At 36.3% G+C, this 24582-nt stretch overlaps 1 non-coding gene across 1 annotated transcript; it reads right to left on the bottom strand.

The window, feature by feature from the left end:
• Positions 1-2245: 2245 nt before the first annotated feature.
• LOC139869848 (small nucleolar RNA R71) lies at positions 2246-2352 on the bottom strand. Its single transcript, XR_011766422.1, has one exon. It is a non-coding gene; the product is annotated as a small nucleolar RNA R71 (small nucleolar RNA).
• Positions 2353-24582: the final 22230 nt, after the last annotated feature.

Below are 24582 nucleotides of genomic sequence, written 5' to 3'. Positions count from 1 at the left end.
ATATATATATTTGTATTTTTATAAGTTAAAACTAATATAGCGTTAAGCTTGTTTAAGTGTATCCCTGTGGAACGAACCGGACTTACTAAAAACTACACTACTGTACGATTAGGTACACTGCCTATAAGTGTTGTAGCAAGGTTTAGGTATATCCATTCTATAAATAAATAAATATCTTGTGTAAAATTGTATCGTATTTAATAGTATTTCGTTGTAAAAATAATATTATTTCCTAGTACACCTCGCACACATCAAGTATTTTTTTGGCGCCGTTGCCGGGGACAATTCTGCTTAAATGCCGGAAGCGCAACGCTATATAAAAAAAAAAGATTTTTTAGTTTACTTTTATAAAAATACGCTTTTGTAAAAATACGTTTTAAATAACCAAAAAAATATAAAAAGAAAAAAAAATTTATATATTTTTAAGAGTTTGTTAAAAATATAAGTTTTATAAAGTTTCTTTATTTTTATTTTGTAAAAAAAATAATAAAACATTCGAGGCCCGTACTGTAGCAGCCCAAGGCCTGGCCCGTAACCCTAGCTCATGCGATCGCATGAGCCCGAAGGCAAATTCTCATGCGATCGCATGAGAGTACCTGACATGCCACAGGAAACCCTAAACTGCAATCATTACGGAGGAATTATTATTATTATTACTTAATCCATACCCTAATTAGGGTTAGTGTATTAATTTAGTTTTTATTCTAGTTTTAGTATTTAATTTGTTATTTTTTTTGTTTTAATTAGTTTTAAATTATTAAATTAATAGTTTTATAAAATAAATAATATAAAAATAATATTTTTATAAAAATTGTACTTTTTACAACTTTAAGTATATTTTTATATTTTGTTTCTTTTTATTCGTTTTAGCGTAATATTTGTATTTTTCGCTCGTATTTAGTTTTAAGTTCTAGTTTTTGCCATAGTATTTTTATTTCTAGATTTTTAGGCTTTGCCGTAAAATTCCTTAAGTGCTTTTTCTTTAGACTAAGATTTAGATGCTTTAGAATTTTGCGACGCTGTTTTATTAAATTTAGTACCTTTTTAAGTTAATGCCGTTTTGAATATAGTTTTTCTTTTAAGCTTTAATATTTTTAGACGCAACTTTTAATTTTTAGTTTTTAGTTCCTTTTTAAGTTTCGACGCGCTACTTTCTTATTTTTATTTTATTTTTCGACGCTTTTTATTTTTCGACGTTTTTCGACGCGCTCTTTTTCTTTCTTATTTCTCGACATTCTAGTTTTTAGGACATAGAATTTTTCTATTTCTTCTCTCTAAATTTCTTTAAACTTTAACTAAAAATTATTTTAAGTGGTTAAATTGATAGACATCAAAATTTTCTGGTTCGTAGTAATAGTTGAATTTGTACGTGGACCGGGTTATTGGAGCCAAACAGTACTCAATTATATTGAGACCAAACGAATCCTGCCCCTCTGCTGCATCTTTTGGCTATTCAAAACGTGGGCAAAATCAGAAAAGTCTATTAATTTGATAATTTATATAATTTTTCTTCCTTTTTAAAAACTAATAGGATATTCAGTGAATGCACCGAGCAAAACGTTCACCACCTTTTGTATGTTCACCACCTGTAACCAGATCAAGACATCTAGCAAATATTGTCGCCGTTGATTTTTCTTTTGAATCGTCATCCAGTCAACCAAGTACTCCAATTCAAATTTCCGATAATCCATTTTTTGAACCCGACCTCACAATTGAGAATCCGGAGGATATTCAGGGGCAATTCATAGATCCTGAACCATTAATCTTTCCTCCGGAACCACCAATCATTCAAACAGAGATTGTTGAGGAACGAACCATTAAATCAGAATCCTCTAGTGATTCAGATTCAACAAATTCAATTATGAAGAATCTGGAACCTTTAAGTATGGAAGACCGAATGAGAGCTAAACGCACTGGCCAAGGTCACGCAATTACTCAACCTGACATTAATGCGCCAGATTATGAAATCAAAGGACAAATTCTACATATGGTAACTAATCAATGCCAATTTAGTGGTGCACCGAAGGAAGATCCAAATGAACATCTTCGTACCTTTAATAGGATCTTTACACTATTTAAAATAAGAGAAGTGGAGGATGAACAGAAATATCTCATGTTATTTCCCTGGACTTTAAAGGGAGAAGCCAAAGATTGGTTGGAATCGTTACCTGAAGGAGCGATTGATACATGGGACGTTTTAGTTGAAAATTTTCTTAAACAATTCTTTCCGGTATCTAAAGCCGTAAGACTTCAAGGAGAAATTGTTACGTTCACACAGAAGCCAAATGAAACTTTATATGAGGCATGGACAAGATTTGGAAAGTTATTAAGAGGATGTCCGCAACATGGTTTAGACACTTGTCAAATAGTACGAATATTCTACCAAGGATGCGACATAACTACAAGGAAATACATCGATATAGCAGCTGGTGGTTCCATTATGAAGAAAACAGCAACTGATGCTTACAAAATTATTGATAACACTGCTTCCCACTCACATGAGTGGCACCAAGAAAAAGATATCGTTAGATCATCTAAAGCAGCTAGAGCCGATTCTAGCCATGACTTTGATTCCATTTCCGCAAAGATAGATGCTGTCGAGAGACGAATGGAAAAGATGACTAAAGATATTCACTCAATACGAATTAGTTGTGAGCAGTGTGGAGGACCACATTTGACAAAAGATTGTCTCAGTATTGAACTAACAATGGAACAAAGAGAGAATGTTTCATACATAAACCAAATGCCTGGAAATAATTATCAGAATAATTATCAACTGCCAAGACCGATCTACAATCAAAACCATAATTATAACCGAAATGTTCCATACAACAACCAACAAGGTCCTAGCAATCAACAAATATCCAATAATACTTACAACCAGCAAAGACCTAATTTTCAAAACAAACCACCACAAACCGATGATAAAAAGCCAAATTTAGAAGATATGATGTCGAAGCTAGTTGATTCTCAAACTCAATTTTTCACATCTCAGAAACAAACCAATGAACCAAATGCTCAAGCATTTAGAAATCAACAAGCTTCTATTCAAAATTTGGAACAAGAAGTGAGCAACCTAGCAAGGTTGATAGGTGAAAGAAAACCGGGAAGTCTACCTAGTGATACAAATGCTAACCCCCGGAATGAAACAGTTAAAGCCATTACCACAAGAAGTGGTATTACACTTAAACCACCTGAAATACCTGTAATTTCTGATGAAGCTATTCCAACTCCACAAGAACCACAATCTGATCAAGATAAGGAAAAAGAACCGGTGGTTGAAAAGGTTAATGAAGATAACACAGTTAAGGCTAAACCTTATGTTAAACCATACCAACCACCACTTCCTTACCCGAGTAAAATGAGAAAAGAGAGACTTGAAGCCGAGCAATCCAAATTCTTGGATATGTTTAAACAGATTAATGTAAATCTTCCTTTCATTGATGTGATTTCAGGAATGCCTAGATATGCTAAATTCTTAAAAGATCTAATCACTAATAGAAAGAAAATGGAAGAACTCTCGGCTGTTACTATGAATGCTAATTGTTCTGCAGTGCTGTTGAATAAGATACCAGAAAAATTATCAGATCCAGGAAGTTTCACAATTCCATGTTTTCTGGGTAGTCTTAGTTCAATAGAAGAATTGGCAGACTTAGGTGCTAGTATAAATCTAATGCCGTATTCACTATACGCTAAACTAGACCTTGGAGAATTGAAACCAACACGAATAAGCATACAACTAGCCGATCGATCAGGTAAAATATCCTAGAGGGATAATGGAGAACATGCTAGTTAAAGTTGGTACTTTAGTATTTCCAGTAGATTTTGTTATTCTGGACATGGAAGAAGATTCTCGAGTTCCTCTCATATTAGGAAGACCATTCTTAAACACGGTCAAAGCAATAATAGACGTGTTCGGTAAGAAACTGACCCTAAGTATAGAGGACGAGAGTGTTACCTTTTCAGTTGATAGAGCAATGCAATAACCGCAATATGCAGATGATACATGTTATTATATTCAAACTATAGAATCACATGCAGAATTGTTAGAAGAATTTTCAGAATTACAAGGAACAGGAGAATGTTCTTTAGAAGAAGGAACTGAACCAATTGATGAAACTGAAATGTTAGCTACACTTATGGCTAATGGATATGAACCAACAACAGAAGAAATTCAAATGCTAAAAGAAGAAGACAGATATCGATATAAATTATCGATAGAAGAACCACCGACATTAGAGTTAAAGCCACTTCCAAACCATTTGGAATACGCTTATTTACATGGTGAATCTGAATTACCTGTAATAATATCGTCTTCTCTTACTGAAAATGAAAAATCACAACTCATTTCTGTGCTAAAAGCTCATAAACCAGCAATTGCATGGAAGATTCATGATATTAAAGGAATAAGTCCTTCGTATTGCACACATAAAATCCTTATGGAAGAAGGTCATAAAACGTATGTGCAACGTCAACGAAGACTAAATCCTAATATGCAAGATGTTGTTAAGAAAGAAATTATTAAACTGCTAGATGCAGGTTTAATTTATCCAATTTCTGATAGTCCATGGGTAAGCCCAGTTCAATGCGTACCTAAGAAGGGTGCATGACTGTCATCACAAATGAGAAAAATGAGCTTATTCCTACTAGGACTGTAATAGGATGGCGTGTTTGTATTGATTATAGAAAATTAAATGACGCCACCAGAAAAGATCACTTTCCCTTACCTTTCATTGATCAAATGTTGGAAAGATTAGCCGGAAATAGTTACTATTGTTTTCTTGATGGTTTTTCCGGATATTTTCAAATTCCAATAGCACCCGAGGACCAAGAGAAAACCACATTTACGTGCCCTTATGGTACTTTTGCTTACAAACGCATGCCATTTGGACTTTGCAACGCCCCTGCAACCTTTCAAAGGTGCATGATGGCGATTTTTCATGACATGATAGAAGAATGCATGGAAGTTTTCATGAATGACTTTTCAGTCTTCGGTGATACTTTTAAAACATGTCTAGTTAATCTTGAACGAATGCTTATTAGATACGAACAATCAAATCTAGTACTTAATTGGGAGAAATGCCATTTCATGGTTAAAGAAGGCATTGTTCTTGGACATAAAATTTCAAAAGAAGGAATTGAAGTGGATAGAGCTAAAGTAGATGTAATTGCTAAACTTCCACATCCCACCAATGTTAGAGGAGTTAGGAGTTTTCTAGGGTATGCCGGTTTTTACCGACGTTTTATAAAAGATTTTTCTAAAATTGCCACTCCTATGAATAAACTCCTAGAAAAGGATGCTCCATTCATCTTTTCAGATGAATGCATGAAATCTTTTAATATACTTAAAGAGAAACTCACTAATGCGCCGATCATGATAACTCCAAATTGGAATCTACCATTCGAACTTATGTGCGATGTAAGTGATTTTGCAATGGGAGCCGTTTTAGGACAAAGGATTGAAAAACGATTTCAACCTATTTATTATGCTAGTAAGACATTACAAGGAGCACAAACAAATTACGCAACTACTGAAAAAGAACTCCTTGCTATTGTCTTTGCTTTTGACAAATTTCGATCATATCTCGTTCTAGCTAAAACGGTGGTCTATGCCAACCATTCTGCTCTGAGATACCTATTTTCGACACAAGATGCTAAACCACGATTAATCCGTTGGATCTTACTCTTACAAGAGTTCGATATTGAAATCCGAGATAAAAACGGAGCAGAAAATCTCGCCGCTGATCATCTTTCTCGTCTTGAAAATCCCGAATTAGAAGTTCTAAATGAATCAGCCATACAAGACAACTTTCCTGATGAATATCTATTGAAGATGGATTATAATAAAATTCCATGGTTTGCATACTATGCAAACTACTTAGTATGTGGATTCCTTGAAAAAGGATTATCGTACCAAAAATGAAAGAAATTCTTTAGTGATATAAAACACTATTTCTGGGAAGATCCACATTTGTTTAAAAGTTGTCCCGATGGAATAATACGCCGATGTTTATTCAGAGATGAAGCTAGTAAAATCTTAAACCATTGTCACACAGGACCAACAGGAGGGCATTATGGGCCTCAACTTACAGCAAGAAAAGTTTACGATGTTGGATTCTATTGGCCTACAATTTTCAAAGACGCACACCTTCTTTGCAAATCCTGTGATGCTTGTCAAAGGGCCGGAAAAATAAGTCAACGTGATGAAATGCCACAAAATGTCATTCAAGTATGTGAAGTATTTGACATTTGGGGTATTGACTTTATGGGTCTATTTCCAAAATCTCATAATAATCTCTACATTCTCGTTGCCATTGATTATGTATCTAAATGGGCGGAAGCACAAGCTCTCCCAACTAATGATGCACGAGTTGTAGTCAACTTTTTAAAAGGTCTTTTTGCTAGGTTTGGAACACCGAAAGCTTTAATAAGTGATCGGGGTACTCATTTTTGTAATAATCAACTTGAGAAAGTTCTCAAAAGATATGGAGTAACTCATAAAATCTCCACCGCATATCATCTACAAACAAGTGGACAAGTTGAAAATACCAACCGAGCTTTAAAACGTATTCTAGAGAAAACCGTAGGATCAAATCCGAAGGAATGGTCCATTAAATTGGAGGATGCACTTTGGGCTTTTAGAACAGCCTACAAAACTCCAATTGGAACCACACCTTTTAGACTCGTTTACGGAAAAGCATGTCATCTTCCAGTAGAAATTGAACACAAAGCATTTTGGGCTTTGAAGACATGTAATCTTGATTTACATGAAGCTGGACGTCTACCGTTAAGTCAACTAAACGAATTAGAAGAATTAAGACATGAAGCATACGAAAATTCATTAATCTATAAGGAAAGAACGAAGAAATGACATGATAAAAGAATCAGAAGTTCAAAAGAGTTTAAAGAAGGAGACAGAGTTCTTTTTTTCAATTCATGATTCAAGCCATTTTCTGGAAAATTGAAATCAAGATGGTCTGGACCATTCATAGTCAAAAGAGTTTTCCCATACGGAACAGTAGAATTAATAAATTTAAATGAGATTGAATTTAAAGTTAATGGTCACATAGTTAAACATTACATACATGATCCGATGGAAGTTGACAACGAAGTTAATTACAATTTCAACTAAGTGTGGGGAGGTTCGAATCTTTTTAGGGTAATATGTATTTCTGTTAGAGTTAGATTTTCTGTTTTCGTGTAGTTCTCGAGAATGGAATCCGAATGGTCTTTCCCTAGCAGACCCTAAAGAACTAGTCTTCTCCCCCCATTCTGAATTTTTATTTTTTTTTCAGGTTTTACGAGATGAAGACTTCCTGTGAACTAAACCATGGTCTAATGCTACACGCTTTGATCACTAAACGTAATAATGACACCCTTCCAAGTGAAATAGTATCATTAATCAGAGGTAAATTGGACGGAGTAAGAAAAGAATCCAGGAACGAAAATAATAAGTTACAGTTCGGTAAAGGAAAATCAAAATCCGCAGCAAAAAGAAGAGCTTGACACCTTGAAAGATGTCACAAATGCGGAAAATGGTCACACGAAGGAAAATGATCGACGAATCAGACATATTCCAATACCGAATTTGTTACTTTATGCAGAGATGGACCGTTCATATGTTTAGAAGAAAAAACGTTGAATGCTCGAGGTTACGCCTATGTAGCTATGGAAAATCAATTAGTCCGACTATCTTATGAGTGGGCTAGAGCATATCACTAAGAAATCTATCTCACAGGTAAGTATGTACAGTTTTCATTTTTATTTTTATTTTTAACCTTTTGATAATAAACGCTAAATTGTTCGCTATAAAGTATTAAATTGGTATTCAATAAAATTAGGTCTTGCAACCGAAATTATTGATATCATACAAAAATTTATTACATCACTGCGAAATTTACCGTTTATTCTTAAGGTATAAATATCTTTAATCAATCAACCCAAAATATTTCAAAAATTCGTCATGAGTTAAACTAGGTTATGAAACCGAAATTACTTTACCGAAAAGAGGGGCATATATTTTTGATAATATTTGATTGATTAAAGTGGGATAAAAGACCAAAAAGATTTTTAATTTTATTTTTACTTTGTTTTTAAAATTAATATTAAAATAATATTGTAAACTTTTTAAATCAATATATTTAAAATTGTAAATATTTGAAAAATTAATATTTTTAATATAAGTTTGTATGTATAAAAATAAAAATATAATATAAGTTTGGTGTGAATTTTTAATATGAATTTTTAATTTTATGCATTTTAAATTTAAGTTTGGTGTGAATTTAAAAACAAAAATTTACTTTATTTCGTTAAGTTAAAAATTTGATTTTTAAAATTCGTCGTGAGTTGAAGACTAGGTCGTTGAACCGAAATTGCTCTACCCAAGGGAGGGACGAGAACTTTTATTATCATTATTTTTAATCTTATTGAACTAAAGTATGCCAAAAACATTTAAAAACCCAAAATCTTTACTTTTAAAACCGCGCTTAAAAATTGACAAAATTTAAAATTTTGTCGAGGGACGGACTAGGACAACGATCCGAAACACCCTCGTCCTAAAAAGAAACAAAATTTTAATTTTTATTTAATTATATGTTTTATTAGTTATAAGGTTTTTATAAAAAAAAAAAAAAAACAAAAGCAAAAACACTGTACCCGGACCCCCATGCGATCGCATGTGTTTTTAACTCCAACTCCATGCGATCGCATGGAGCTGGAAAACAGGCCAGATAGAAAAGGGCAGCGAGTCTGCTCTTCACCATAAACACACACACATATACGAACATACACACATATCCACCCCAAAATTCACCATTTTAACACCAAAATCAGTCAAATTTTTCGCTCTAATCATGAAATTGTTCAGAAGCTTTTCAAAGAAGGTAAAAATTACACCCCTAAACTCATAAATTTTCTAGTTTTTGTGATAATTACCAATATTTTACCTAATGCAATTTTGTTAATTTCTAGTGTAATTAGTGTTAAATTGTTAGTATTTTATGCATGTATAACCTAGATTGATGCTATTTAACATGATTTGAAGCCCAAAACTTCAAAAATTTTAGAAATCTAGGGTTTGTGTTCTTGAGCAATTTGGGGCTTTTTGATATAAACAGGTTATGGCCGATTTTTGTCATGAATTATTGCTAAATTAAGTAGTGTAACATGTTTAAGTAGTTAAATGATTCAAACTTTGAGCCCTAAACATGATTTTTGAAGATTAAAGTGGACTTTTTAGTTGCAAAATTCATGAACTTGATTAATTTGATATAATTGCCAATTAAGACTTGTTTAATTGTTAGTAATGACTATTTTGACATGTTATTTGAGTTAAATGCTTATGAACTTTGTCTACATTTTCATATGTGCTTATTTGAAAAAGTATAGAATTGTAAAAATTATGAAAATGCATATAAGTTTAAGTTTGATTTAACATGTTATTGTGGTTAATTTAAGTTGTTATTTTGCTAACACTAATGCATATTTGGATGCACAAATTTTGTGTTTAATGTGTTTTGCAGAGAGCCGATACTAGAGGTTCATTATCATCATCATCTAGACAACCCGCTCCAGCTCCAGAACCAGAACCAGAAATGCAATATGAACCTGAACCTAAACAACAACAGGAACAACAACATCAGCCTGATCAACATGTACCTTATTATGATCCGCTACAGTTTGTTAATGAATTCATAGTATTTTCGATGAATCCACCTGTAGAATACCCAACGATTCCTGAACACACGTTGCATCCTAATCTGAGATTCGATAGACGATGCAGAGATTACCCGGCATATCAAAGTAATAAATTCAAATTAATAACGAAAGATGTAGAGGTTCCTAGGGTAATTGATTGGGATCCTTTGGAAAGGGTCCAACTTGCTGACCGTGTTAAGGAGCATTTGATACAAAGGTATGGCAGTTCTTCTTTTACAGATTGGGAACAATTATTCACCATTCGTAGACCTGTATATAAGAAATGGTGTGTTGAGCTGATGAGTACTATAGCATTAAATGTAGATGTAGATGGATTAGATGATAGAAGTTTTCTTAGATTTATACTAGGCGGTAGGATGTACAGGATGTCCATGTTGGACATGGCTAGGGCATTACAGATATATACGCCCGCTGAATTACTACTACCCGATTGTATGAGTTTGATTTATCGAGGTGAAAGGGTAGATAGGAATTTTGACGCGAACGCCGTTTGGAGGCGTATGTCTGATTATAATGTTTTTGGGCGGGGAGGAACACATACCTACTTACATATTAACAAAGCCGAGCTTCGCATAATTCATAGATTTTTGGCTAACTCGATTACACAGAGAGGTCACAACAAGGAAAAATTGACCTTACATGATTTATTTTACCTAAAGTGTATTCGAGACCCAAGAGGCTTTGTTAATATCCCCTACTGTGTTGGTTTTTATTTATCTAAGATGGTTGAAGGAATACAGGAAGGGGGGATAATTGGAGGTGGTATTTTTGTTACTCTCATTGGAGAATATTTAGGTGTAGATAAAGACCAAGGGGGTCCACTTATGGTATGTAGGGAACCGGTTGAGACTTTAGGATTGAAGGTTTATGCGGGTGCTAAGGTATTGAAGAGTAGACGCAACCAGGCAATACCCTATGTAGGTAGTCAACCTCAGGTAGAGAGAGGCTCAGATGAGGAGATGGAGGAAGCGGATGACATTAGGGATGTCATTCGGGAGGCTATGACTGATGTCTACCAGCGTGTAGATGAGGTAGACATGACAAACGCGGAGAGATTTCGTCGGATGGAGCAGTGGCAAGCCCGAAATGATTACGAGCATTCCAGGCAATGACAGCATGATAGATGGGACTATCATCAGCGTCAAATTATGAGCCGGCTTTCACCTCAGGATCACTACATCCCGACCCGACCCGCTTACTATCCTCAACACCAGCCCGAGATGAGACCACCTTATACTCTCTACGAACCTAACCAGGCATACCAGTACACCTATCACCAACCATGGAACCTGAACGATGACATGAACTGGAACCCCTATCCATGATTGATTTAGTTCCGGTTGGTAATTTATATGATTTTTAATTTTTATTATTTCTGTTTATTTATGTTTAAACACATTATATTATGATACTTTTATTGTAATGTTTAATATTTTTATTATGTTGTACTAATATTTCATATTTAATTTGAAAGTGTGATTTTAAGTCCCATTTCAAATTGCCATGCATGTTTATATTTGTATGTATGTATCTTTTCAATTGTACAAAATAGGGTAAAACAGCGCATTTTCAAAGACTGGCATTAAGTTCAGCAAAAGCTAGTACTTTTGATGACAAAACGAAAAACAAATGTGATGTAACAACAAGACGGAATGAACAAATGATATGCACCATTTATCATTCAGCAAACAAACGCCAATATGTTTGGAAACTTTGGTAAAATTTAATCATTTTTCTACGCTAATCACCCTCAATAATTTAAATTGTTACTGATTTCTTGCAAATGAGGGCATTGCAAGATCTTAAGTGTGGGAAGAGGTTAAATTCTTTCGGATTTAAAAAATTTTTAATTTAAACACTTGGTTACCATTAAAAATACTAGTAACGCAGTAGTTGTATTAGAATCTAGTGCTCTCTGATAATAAAGAACAACCCTAGTCTTATATACTGACTACCCAATTCTAGTAAATTTTTTCAAAAATTTTCAATTAAATGAACTCAAAATTATGTTTATACATATTTATGAACGATAAAACTAGGTGTTAATACCGAAATTATTGTTACCTCAGAAAGGACATAAATTGAGAAACAAACCAAAATGTTAGAATTCATTTAAAATGGAATAGAGGACAATAAAAAGGAAAATAAAAGCCAAGTGTGGGAAAATTTACCAAGTTATTTTAAACATATATCACATATTTCTGTAACAAATAATTGAAGATACTTTTGCTTTGGACTAAACTAAACAGTTTTACCCGATTTACTGTAAGAAAGATGGATCTACACGATGAATCAATTCCATCATTAAAAGGAAGTAAAGTCTTCTGAAAAAGAAACGCGCTTCTTGATTTAGGTCATGAAGTTGTCGTCCAGACCAGCTGTAGGTTGACGAAAAATCTAGAAAAGTCATCTCTAAAATCAGCAGGAAATCCACGGACCTCAGCATCAAACAGGGTCGCCAAGTGGTCAGACTTATCCTAACCATGAGAGGATCTGTCTCGTAAAATGGGGAGGACGCCGTGCAAATTAGCTGGATAAGACTAATGAATCAGATCCCCAGAAAGGATAATCTCCTTTAAAGATAAAAAATCAGCTTTTAAGCCTGATATTACTCAATCCTAAAGATTGACCTTAAAGATTGAGAATTACAAACTCATGGAATTTGATGATATCTAAACTCGAGCTTGAACGAGAAAATATTTTAATCAAAATTGCAAACCGATTTGTTTTCTGAAAACCCATTTTCAATGCGTTCATTACCATTGAATGTAAAATCCTAGGAATTCACCTGGAATTCATTAGGTCACCTGAACCAAATCGGGTGTCAACCGTGTAACATCCCGCCTTTTTCCGTTTACCTTTCCGTTATACTATTTTAAACTCCGTTATATGTTTATAACATCTCCCGTTAATATGCGTTTTAAATTATCTCGTTAGGTAATTCACGCACCCGAATGGAACTAGATGGACCAAACTTGCCCAAGTGCCAAACATTTGACTAGGTCAAATGGTCAACACTCCATCTCCTCCACCCATTATTTTCCATTTTCATTTTCACTTTTCATTTAATACTTTCAACTTTTCTCTCAATCTTCATCTTCAAGAATCATCATCTAAATTCGTTCAAGCAAGCTTCAATCAAAATGAATTACATATTTGGAATCCTTGCAACTTCCTCTTCGATTCCATACCGATTTCATCAAGTTTGGTTAACTTTCTAAAATCACTAGATTTTGTGTTCTTGATGTTTTTAAGTTATAAAGTTGTTAATTAGTGTCTATGGCTCAAGTCTAACATGATTATATGATTTATATACTCGATTTCATTATTTGAAGTAACTAGCTTGAATATGAACTTTGGTGTGTTTGATTTGGTGATTTGGTTGCTTGAATGTTGTTAAATGTTATAAATGCATGTATTAAATGTGTTCCTAGTATCACTAACTTCAATTTGATGAGTAGGTTGCTTGAGAAAACTCCATAAACTTGATTAGTGATTTTGGTGAAATTGGGTTAGGGTTTGATGAACTTAAAATGAATATTTGATGCATTGAATGCCATAAATTGTTGTTGGTAAGTAGTTAGTTGTATTGTATGCTCGATTACCTACAAAACGGCGTGTTGTATGAATTCATTAAATGCCCAAATCATAAATGTGCACCTATAAAATTTGAAGCATTAAATGTGTGCATTGATTGATCATTTGATTTGAAAAGTCGATTGTTGCAATTAATGTTTTCGATTGGTGAAATGTGTTTAGTTGTATTCCTTGTCAAAAGAGCTTTCCAACGATATAAGGTGCAAGTTCTAAGTGGTTACGGTTTGTGTTTTGTGCATGAAAAGATTTTGGTTTGGACTTAGAAAAACTGAAACTGGCCAGGTACCAGCTCCCGTGTATTGTCGCGGCGCGACAATTTGGGGCCGCGGCGCGGCATAAGCCGTGTCCAATTTCTGACCTCCTTGGTCAAAATACAAAAAATGTTTGGCACGCTATGGACCTCCGATTCACATGAGACTTGTTCTAACATGCTTATATATGAATAAAAACCTCAGAAAAATAGTTCGGGACCCGACCCGAACGTGTTGACTTTTTCGTTGACTTTGACCGACCAAAGTTTGACTTTTTGTCAAACTTAACCAAATGATTATGCTACCTTCCTAACTTGTTTCTATACTTATATCTTGCATGAAACTTGACAAATTGTTTCACATGCTACATAATCGAGTCGTAACGAGCCATAGGACTAATTGAACATCTTTGACAAATCGTGACTATCGTTATTGATACAACCTATTTGTTTAGGTCAAGACTAGCATTGTTCTTTGCACACGTTACTTGTCGAAGTACTTATTTGCTCTTGCGCTCAAGGTGAGTTCATAGTCCCACTTTTACTCTTTTGAACTTACATTTGGGATGAGAAAACATAAACATTTCTTTTTAACTAAGTGAACACAAGTAGAGGAAAACAAACATTCTACATATGAGTTTAGAACAAAATCCTCAATTCGATTATCATTAGTTACTCTTGCAGTGTGTAAGTGTAGGCGTGAACTTATGTTGTATGGCCATATGGGTTTGACAAACCCTCATCTCGGACGGTTCGCTACCGTCCACAGATGAAATATATTTTCGAGAAACAGTGTTGTTCTAGCACTATTAATGGGGTTCAACGGACGGAATGTTAAGCCTTGAAAATTGGGTGCTCATGAATATTAACTTTTAGAATGTACTACTATTTCATCAATGTTTCAAATCTTGTGGTTCGACTTACTTTTACTCACTTACTTAATTAAACCTATGATTTCACCAACGTTTTCGTTGACAGATTTCTATGTTTTTCTCAGGTCTTTGAACGATATGTGAAACATGCTTCCGCTCATTATTTTGATACTTGCATTGGATGTCGAGTATACTTGCATATGTGGAGCGTCTTTTGACTACTTTAAACTGTGTCGTACGTGTTTCATTTGTACTTTAAACATCGTTATGTACTAGTTATGGAAATTACTTTTGTAAATTTTGAAACATCCACACTTATGAAATAAATGCGACATATTTTCGGTCAAACTTTGTCTTAAAGACTTATGACCATGTAATGGGACCTACGTAGACGGCGCCGTCAAACATGATTTGATCGGGTCGCTACAGATGGTATCAGAGCATTGGTTGTAGGGATTTAGAGTTCATTGGTATCAACCCCGAGTCATAGGGTACATTGGTGAGTCTAGACTACAACCGGCATATAGACTTGAAGTAGTAATTACTTGACTACTTGTGCATTATACTCGAACTCCTCTATCATATCTAATTCTTATTCAATCTTAATCTCACGTTACTTAATTTAATTGACGCGCCACCTTGACTATATGAAATAGTGTCGAATGCACATATGAATTAGGGTAATATAATTTCCGAGATTATATTACGGTGACTCATATGAACATTCCGACATTATGACATAAAGAATTTAAGGCAAGTCAAGGAAAATTTTCTCTCTATCTTTATTCCATATCACGGTTAGTATTATTTAGAATACTAACCAACGGTATTCTTTTGTTTTGAAGGAACAATGCCTCCTCGCCGTGTGCCACACCGTGAAACTCCCGAACAAGCACTACAACGAATGGTGACCACCGCCGTAGAGGCGGCCATGGCCGGTCACTCCTCCAACAACAACAATAACAATAACAACAACAACAACCAAGGAGCCGGTAACTCTAGCGAAGGGTGCTCCTACAAGGCTTTTATGGGGTGCAAACCTCACACTTATGATGAAACCGGGGGACCGGTTACACTCACTCGATGGTTCGAACAAACGGAGGCCGTCTTTAGCATAAGCGGTTGTCGGGACCAAGACAAGGTCAAATACTCCACTCACACTTTCGCCGATGTCGCCCTCACGTGGTGGAACACCTATGTTCAATCCGTGGGTACCGATGAAGCTCATGCCCTCTCTTGGGCCGATTTAAGGGAGAAGATGATTGTTGAATATTCCCCTCGCGAAGAAACCTGAAAGCTCGAACAAGAGCTAAGAGCTTTAAAGGCGGTCGGGAACGATCTCAAAGCCTATAATCAACGCTTCGCCGAACTATCCTTGATGTGTCCTAATCTCGTGAACCCCGAATCTCAAAGGGTTGAACTCTATATGGATTGTCTTCCAAAGAGCATCAAACAAGGAGTGATGTCATCAAAACCCGCTAATCACCAAGCCGCTTTGAACATGGCCCGCCAATTGATTGAAATGGTTGATGAAATCGTAGTGCCGGCTTCTAAGACCGAGGACAAATCGGGTGGCAACAAAAGGAAATGGGAAGCCATTCCATCAAGCAACTACACCAACAACAACTTCACCAAAAAGCCTTTCACTAACGACGGTAAGAAAGGTTATGCCGGAACTCAACCTTTTTGCAACAAATGTCACAAGCACCACTCGGGTGAATGCGGCAAGCTAATTTACCACCGGTGCCAAGGAGTTGGTCATAAGGCCAACAATTGTACAAGTGTTGCCCCCATCGCTCGAAAGGGGCCCAATCCTTCAAAAACGGTCACTTGTTACGAATGTGGCCAAACGGGCCATTATAGGAACGAATGCCTGAAGAAGAAAGCCAACCCCAACACACACGGCCGAGCTTTCAACATTAACACCGAGGAAGCTCGGGATGATAATGAACTAGTCACAGGTACGTTTCTTCTCAACAACACTTATGTTACTTGTTTATTCGATTCGGGTGCCGATAAGAGTTTTGTATCAAAGACTTTGACTCATTCTTTTAGCACTCCACCACTTCCACTAGATACCACTTATACCATTGAAGTGGCCAACGGGAAACTATTGAGTGCCGACACATATTACCGGGGGTGTACGTTAAACATTTTGGGTAATGAGTTTGAAATTGACTTGATACCCATGGAACTAGGAAGCTTCGATGTAATAATCGGTATGAATTGGATAGCCAAAACGAAATCTCACATTCTTTGTGATCTTAATGCAATCCGAATTCCTATCGAGAATGGTGAACCTTTGATTGTTTATGGCGATAAGAGTTGCACTGGACTTAACCTCGTTTCGTGCATTAAAGTTAGAAAACTACTCCGTAAGGGTTGTTTTGCAATCCTTGCCCACGTTAAGAAAGTCGAGTCCGATGAGAAGCACATCGATGATGTTCTAATTGTTAGTGACTATTCCGATGTATTTCCCGACGAATTGTCGGGTCTTCCACCTCATCGACCGGTTGAATTCCAAATCTATCTTATTCCAGGAGCAGCACCCGTAGCACGTGCACCATATAGACTCGCTCCATCCGAAATGCAAGAATTGCAAAGTCAAATCCAAGAACAACTTGATCGTGGTTTTATCCAACCTAGCCATTCACCTTGGGGCGCTCCGATTTTGTTTGTTAAAAAGAAAGACGGATCTCTACAAATGTGCATTGATTATCGTGAACTAAACAAATTGACGGTTAAGAACCGATATCCTCTTCCTCGCATCGATGACCTCTTTGATCAACTACAAGGGTCTTGTGTATATTCGAAAATCGATCTCCGCTCGGGTTATCATTAATTAAGGGTTAAGGGGGAAGATGTCTCCAAAACCGCTTTCCGAACTCGTTATGGTAGTTATGAATTCCTTGTCATGCCATTTGGTCTCACTAACGCACCGGCGGTGTTCATGGATCTTATGAATCGCGTGTGCAAACCGTATCTTGACAAATTCGTTATCGTGTTCATCGATGACATCTTGGTCTATTCTAAAAGCGAAGAAGAACACGAGGAACATCTCCGACTTGTGCTTGAACTTTTAAGACAAGAACGACTCTATGCCAAATTCTCCAAGTGTGAATTTTGGTTGAAGGAAGTTCAATTTCTTGGTCATGTTGTAAGTGATCAAGGTATTAAAGTCGATCTATCAAAAATCGAAGCCATTAGTAAATGGGAGACTCCTACTACTCCTACTCACATTCGTCAATTCTTGGGTCTCGCCAGATACTATCGTAGATTCATCAAAGATTTCTCTTTGGTCACTCGTCCTCTAACCGCATTAACTCACAAGGGAAAGAAATTCATTTGGGCGACCGAACAAGAATCCGCATTTCAAATCTTGAAAACGAAGCTAACCACCGCTCCTATCTTGTCACTTCCCAAAGGCAACGATGATTTTGTTGTGTATTGCAACGCCTCGAAACATGGTTTTGGGTGTGTGTTGATGCAATGAACGAAAGTCATTTCTTATGCTTCTCGACAACTCAAAATTCATGAACGAAACTACACGACACATGATCTCGAACTTGGAGCCGTTATCTTCACACTTAAAATGTGGAGACACTATCTTTATGGAACCAAGAGTACTATCTTCACCGATCACAAAAGCCTCCAACACATCTTTGATCAAAAGTAACTAAACATGAGACAACGAAGGAGGATTGAAACCTTAAACGATTACGATTGCGAGCTTCGTTACCATCCCGGGAAGGCGGCCGATGCCTTAAGTTGAAAAGAAAGAGCGGTGCCTCTTCGTGTCCGAGCTTTAAACATCACCATCCACATCAACCTTAATAGCCAAATTCGGGTAGCCCAAGATGAGGCTCTCAAGGATGAAAACGTTTCACACGAGCTCTTGAACATTCTCGTCTCTCGATTCGAAATTAGGGAGACCGGACTCCGATATTTCGCCGGAAGGATTTGGGTGCCTAGTTATGGGGACCTACGAAACCTTATTTTAGATGAAGTCCATAAGTCACGATACTCGATTCACCCCGGTGCTAATAAGATGTACCACGACCTTAAAGAACAATATTGGTGGCCGAACATCAAAAGGGACGTAGCTACTTATGTTGCCAAGTGTTTGACATGTTCCAAAGTCAAAGCCGAACACCAAAGACCGTCCGGGTTACTTCAACAACCCGAAATCCCGCAATGGAAGTGGGAAAAAATAACGATGGACTTCATCACCAAGTTACCAAAGACAACGGGCGGTTATGATACCATTTGGGTTATTGTTGACCGTCTCACCAAATCCGTACACTTTCTCTCCATGAAGGAGACCGACAAAATGGAGAAACTTGCACAACTTTACATCAAAGAGATCGTAGACCGACACGGTATACCTTTATCGATTATCTCCGACCGAGATGGTCGTTTTGTTTCTAGATTTTGGCGTACCTTGCAAGAAGCGTTGGGAACGCGTTTAGGCATGAGCACCGCCTATCATCCACAAACCGATGGGCAAAGTGAACGTACAATACAAACCTTGGAGGATATGTTACGAGCTTGTGTTGTCGATTTTGGAAAAGCTTGGGACAAGCACTTACCTCTCGCCGAGTTCTCTTACAATAATAGTTATCACGCGAGTATAAAAGCCGCACCTTTTGAAGCGCTATATGGCCGAAAATGTCGTTCACCTCTTTGTTGGGCCGAGGTAGGCGACGTGCAAATCACCGGACCCGAACTCATTCACGAAACCACCGAGAAGATCGTACAAATCCGAGATAGGCTTCGGACGGCCCGGAGTCGTCAAAAGTGCTACATCGACAAAAGACGCAACGACCTCGAATTTCAAGTCGGTGACCGAGTAATGTTAAAATTCGTACCTTGGAAAGGTGTAATCCGTTTTGGGAAACGCGGGAAGCTAAATCTGCGGTATATTGGTCCTTTCAAAATCTTGGAGCGTATTGGAACCGTTGCTTATCGTTTAGATCTTCTGCCTCAATTGAACTCCGTTCATCCTACCTTCCATGTATCTAACTTGAAAAAGTGTCTTGCCGAACCCGATATCGTCATCCCTCTCGAGGAACTTACTATTGATGACAAACTTCATTTTGTGGAGGAACCGCTTAAAATTGTGGACACCTCCGTCAAGACATTGAAACAAAGCCGAATTCCGATTGTTAAGGTTCGATGGAACGTAAAAAGAGGACCTGAGTTTACTTGGGAAAGGCGAGATCAAATGCAAAGGAAATACCCTCATCTATTCCCGGTTCCGGAGACGTCAGATTCCGAGGAAGAAACAACGACTACCACGCCTGCTTAAATTTCGGGACAAAATTTCTTTTAAGGAGTAGGTAATGTAACATCCCGTCTTTTTCCGTTTACCTTTCCATTATACTATTTTAAACTCCGTTATATGTTTATAACATCTCCCGTTAATATGCGTTTTAAATTATCTCGTTAGGTAATTCACGCACCCGAATGGAACTAGAGGGACCAAACTTGCCCAAGTGCCAAACATTTGACTAGGTCAAATGGTCAACACTCCATCTCCTCTACCCATTATTTTCCATTTTCATTTTCACTTTTCATTTAATACTTTCAACTTTTCTCTCAATCTTCATCTTCAAGAATCATCATCTAAATTCGTTCAAGCAAGCTTCAATCAAAACAAATTACATATTTGGAATCCTTGCAACTTCCTCTTCGATTCCATACCGATTTCATCAAGTTTGGGTAACTTTATAAAATCACTAGATTTTGTGTTCTTGATGTTTTTAAGTTATAAAGTTGTTAATTAGTGTCTATGGCTCAAGTCTAACATGACTATATGATTTATATGCTCGATTTCGTTATTTGAAGTAACTAGCTTGAATATGAACTTTGGTGTGTTTGATTTGGTGATTTGGTTGCTTGAATGTTGTTAAATGTTATAAATGCATGTATTAAATGTGTTCCTAGTATCACTAACTTCAATTTGATGAGTAGGTTGCTTGAGAAAACTCCATAAACTTGATTAGTGATTTTGGTGAAATTGGGTTAGGGTTTGATGAACTTAAAATGAATATTTGATGCATTGAATGTCATAAATTGTTGTTGGTAAGTAGTTAGTTGTATTGTATGCTCGATTACCTACAAAAGGGCGTGTTGTACGAATTCATTAAATGCCCAAATCATAAATGTGCACCTATAAAATTTGAAGCATTAAATGTGTTCATTGATTGATCATTTGATTAGAAAATTCGATTGTTGCAATTAATGTTTTCGGTTGGTGAAATGTGTTTAGTTGTATTCCTTGTCAAAAGAACTTTCCAACGATATAAGGTGCGAGTTCTAAGTGGTTACGGTTTGTGTTTTGTGCATGAAAATATTTTGGTTTAGACTTAGAAAAACTGAAACTGGCCAGGTACCAGCTCCCGTGTATTGTCGCGGCGCGACAATTTGGGGCCGCGGCGCGGCATAAGCTGTGTCTAGTTTCTGACCTCCTTGGTCAAAATATGAAAAATGTTTGGCACGCTATGGACCTCCGATTCACATGAGACTTGTTCTAACATGCTTATATATGAATAAAAACCTCATAAAAATAGTTCGGGACCCGACCCGAGCGTGTTGACTTTTTCGTTGACTTTGACCGACCAAAGTTTGACTTTTTGTCAAACTTAACCAAATGATTATGCAACCTTCCTAACTTGTTTCTATACTTGTATCTTGCATGAAACTTGACAAATTGTTTCACATGCTACATAATCGAGTCATAACGAGCCACAAGACTAATTGAACATCTTTGACAAATCGTGACTATCGTTATTGATACAACCTATTTGTTTAGGTCAAGACTAGCATTGTTCTTTGTACACGTTGCTTATCGAAGTACTTATTTGCTCTTGCGCTCAAGGTGAGATCATAGTCCCACTTTTACTCTTTTGAACTTACATTTGGGATGAGAAAACATAAACATTTCTTTTTAACTAAGTGAACACAAGTAGAGGAAAACAAACATTCTACATACGAGTTTCGAACAAAATCCTCAATTCGATTATCATTAGTTACTCTTGCAGTGTGTAAGTGTAGGCGTGAACTTATGTTGTATGGCCATATGGGTTTGACAAACCCTCATCTCGGATGGTTCGCTACCGTCCACAGATGAAATATATTTTCGAGAAACAGTGTTGTTCTAGCACTATTAATGGGGTTCAACGGACGGAATGTTAAGCCTTGATAATTGGGTGCTCGTGAATATTAACTTTTAGAATGTACTACTATTTCATCAATGTTACAAATCTTGTGGTTCGACTTACTTTTACTCACTTACTTACTTAAACCTATGATTTCACCAACGTTTTCGTTGACAGATTTCTATGTTTTTCTCAGGTCTTTGAACGATATGTGAAACATGCTTCCGCTCATTATTTTGATACTTGCATTGGATGTCGAGTATACTTGCATATGTGGAGTGTCTTTTGACTACTTTAAACTGTGTCGCACGTGTTTCATTTGTACTTTAAACATCGTTATGTACTAGTTATGGAAATTACTTTTGTAAACTTTGAAACATCCACACTTATGAAATGAATGCGACATATTTTCGGTCAAACTTTGTCTTAAAGACTTATGACCATGTAATGGGACCTACGTAGACGGCGCCGTCAAACATGATTTGGTTGGGTCGCTACAAACCGTAAGAACGGTGGTTGTATAGCATGGTCGAAGACAGGACCTTGTGCCAAACCGAAAAATTATAAGGGTGAGCTTTACTATTGCTCCTACCAAGGATAGTAATTGCATCTGACACGTTATAGACCATAATTAAAAGCATGTCAAGGGACATTGCCATAACAGTTGCTTGTTCAACTCTTTCCTTTACAACTGGACGGTAGTTTACCGAAGGGTAATATACGGAGCAAGTATACTGGACGTGTTGCTTTCCTAATACAAGGTTAGCAAGTGGGTGACACAAAACCACAAGTTTTGAGCTAAAATTTTCAAATCTGAAACCCACCAAACCCACAAAAACAATTTGCAAACACCGGTGAAGGTCTTGCATGAATGTGTCTAACTGATAGTTGTTAAGATGCATTAGTAAGTCTGGACTTCGGCCGTGTCTGCAAGTTAAAAGTTTTGCTTATCATTTCTTGTCGGAAATTGCATGCTTATCATTCTTAAGTCTAGACACGTTTTCCTACATTTATTGCATAAATAGTGTATAGACAAAAATTCATTTCTTAGCGTATCTGTTACTGTAAACTTTTCCTGATATCTTCCGAAAATTTCTCCGTGATTTATGGAATTTGGTATTATATATACATATGTAAATTATGTATTGAAGAATACCAAACTAAATTCTATAATCTAATTCATATCAAAAATCATCTCCCTATTTATACAGGATGGATCCCGTATCTAGTTCAAACTCTGACAGCTATTCCGATATGGATATTCACCTGAATTTCGAAGACAGTGTAACCAGAATGGATCAACCAATTAGCCATCATCTATTCTGGATGAATTGGGGATGGGTTCGTAGCCTACTTAATTATTGGAGACAAGAAGAAGGCGATCCCTTTCACCCACCACATTGCCCTCTTGGCGAAGAACCTGAAGCACTTACCGGTGAACCTGTTCGAGACACCATTTTCTCTCTCATTTCCAGAGTATCTCGTCACGATAATATACTATCTCAAATTCTGGATCTTATTCATCCGCTCGTCCGAACCGCCAATCATCCCGGTGTAGTAGAAGAAGTCAACGAGCTTCATGCTTGGGTAGTGGCTTTGGAGAATATGGTGCAAAGGTTACAAACACCAGCAGCATCACCGGCATCAACAGTACCACCGACAACAACACCAACAGTACCATTACCACCACCAACAACATCTGCATTGCAAACCTCAACTTCACAATCTGTTCCACGAGCATCAACGTCATACGCACCGTAGTTACCAAGAAATACCAGCAACAATAACCGATGAAGTATTAACTCATTTCCCCTGAAGAAATTTTATGTATATTTAATATATATGAATTTTGAAATCAAAATAAATATTTTCGTACTAAGCTATTATGTGTGAATCTTAACTGGTAGGTACTACTCGGTTAGTTCATATTACTAATATGCAATGATGTACATCCTTCATTAACGGCTTAATCATCGATAACTACAATCTCTGTTTCAATTCAATGAATTTCATTTCATAATAAACCAAGTGTATTATTCAATAACATGGTTGATTTTACACTTTCATCTTCGATGCACTCGAAACTTTCTAGAAAACATCATTTGCACCTTGCGAAGTTTGCAAGAATTCCACGAATATCAACACCCTTCACCAAGGAATATCAATAAGAATAAATAATGAAGTATTGATTTCATTAGTGAAATACTCAGCGAAGATTATGTAATCTCTAATGTTTTAGAGATTATTCATTTCTAATTCAAGTTAAAAATCAAATGAGCTTAATATGATATTAACTCATTAAATCTGTATTACATCTGAAGAAATATACATACATATATTTTCATAAAGACTGTAATGAAAATTCTTTTGTACAAAATATTAATTGTGAAATCTTTAACGGGTAGGTAATACTCGGGAATATATAAGTTCACAATTAATATGTTACACTGTACATTCTTCAACTTTGATTCAAAAATTATTAACTATGCTCACAGCGATATACAATCGTTTCCATACAAATTCAATTACATATTCTGATATTGACGGATCAGAATCCAAGTCAAGATTTAACGGGTGACATCATTCTTAGATCTCTACATCTTTCAAAGCTATACTTTGACTTCAAAAATGTGAAAGATCCTTTAGCATTGTTATTACTGAAAATAATCTTGCCATCCTTTTCAAAGTATCCAGTTTTATCACACTTTCAACCAGTCAACTTCAACTTTTCAGATTAACCTTATTGTAACCTTGACATATACGTTTTTGTTACCGGGGAACCTTTTATGTTCCACCACATTAGCAGTAAATTTACTAACAACTTCATTAATCCTTGACTTTATGAAAAATCATTATACTCATTAAAACCCTATCATGTACTCATCCACATCTTGTAACAATAATTGTCATACCAACTACCGGGAATTAGCAACCAGTATTTTGAATTTCGCAGCAATTCTACGCCAACAGTTATATATATACATAT

Source organism: Rutidosis leptorrhynchoides, chromosome 9, assembly GCF_046630445.1.
Source record: "Rutidosis leptorrhynchoides isolate AG116_Rl617_1_P2 chromosome 9, CSIRO_AGI_Rlap_v1, whole genome shotgun sequence".
Classification (NCBI taxonomy): domain Eukaryota; kingdom Viridiplantae; phylum Streptophyta; class Magnoliopsida; order Asterales; family Asteraceae; genus Rutidosis; species Rutidosis leptorrhynchoides.
The sequence above is the reverse complement of the archived record's forward strand: the minus strand, read 5'-3'. Positions and strand labels throughout refer to the sequence as shown.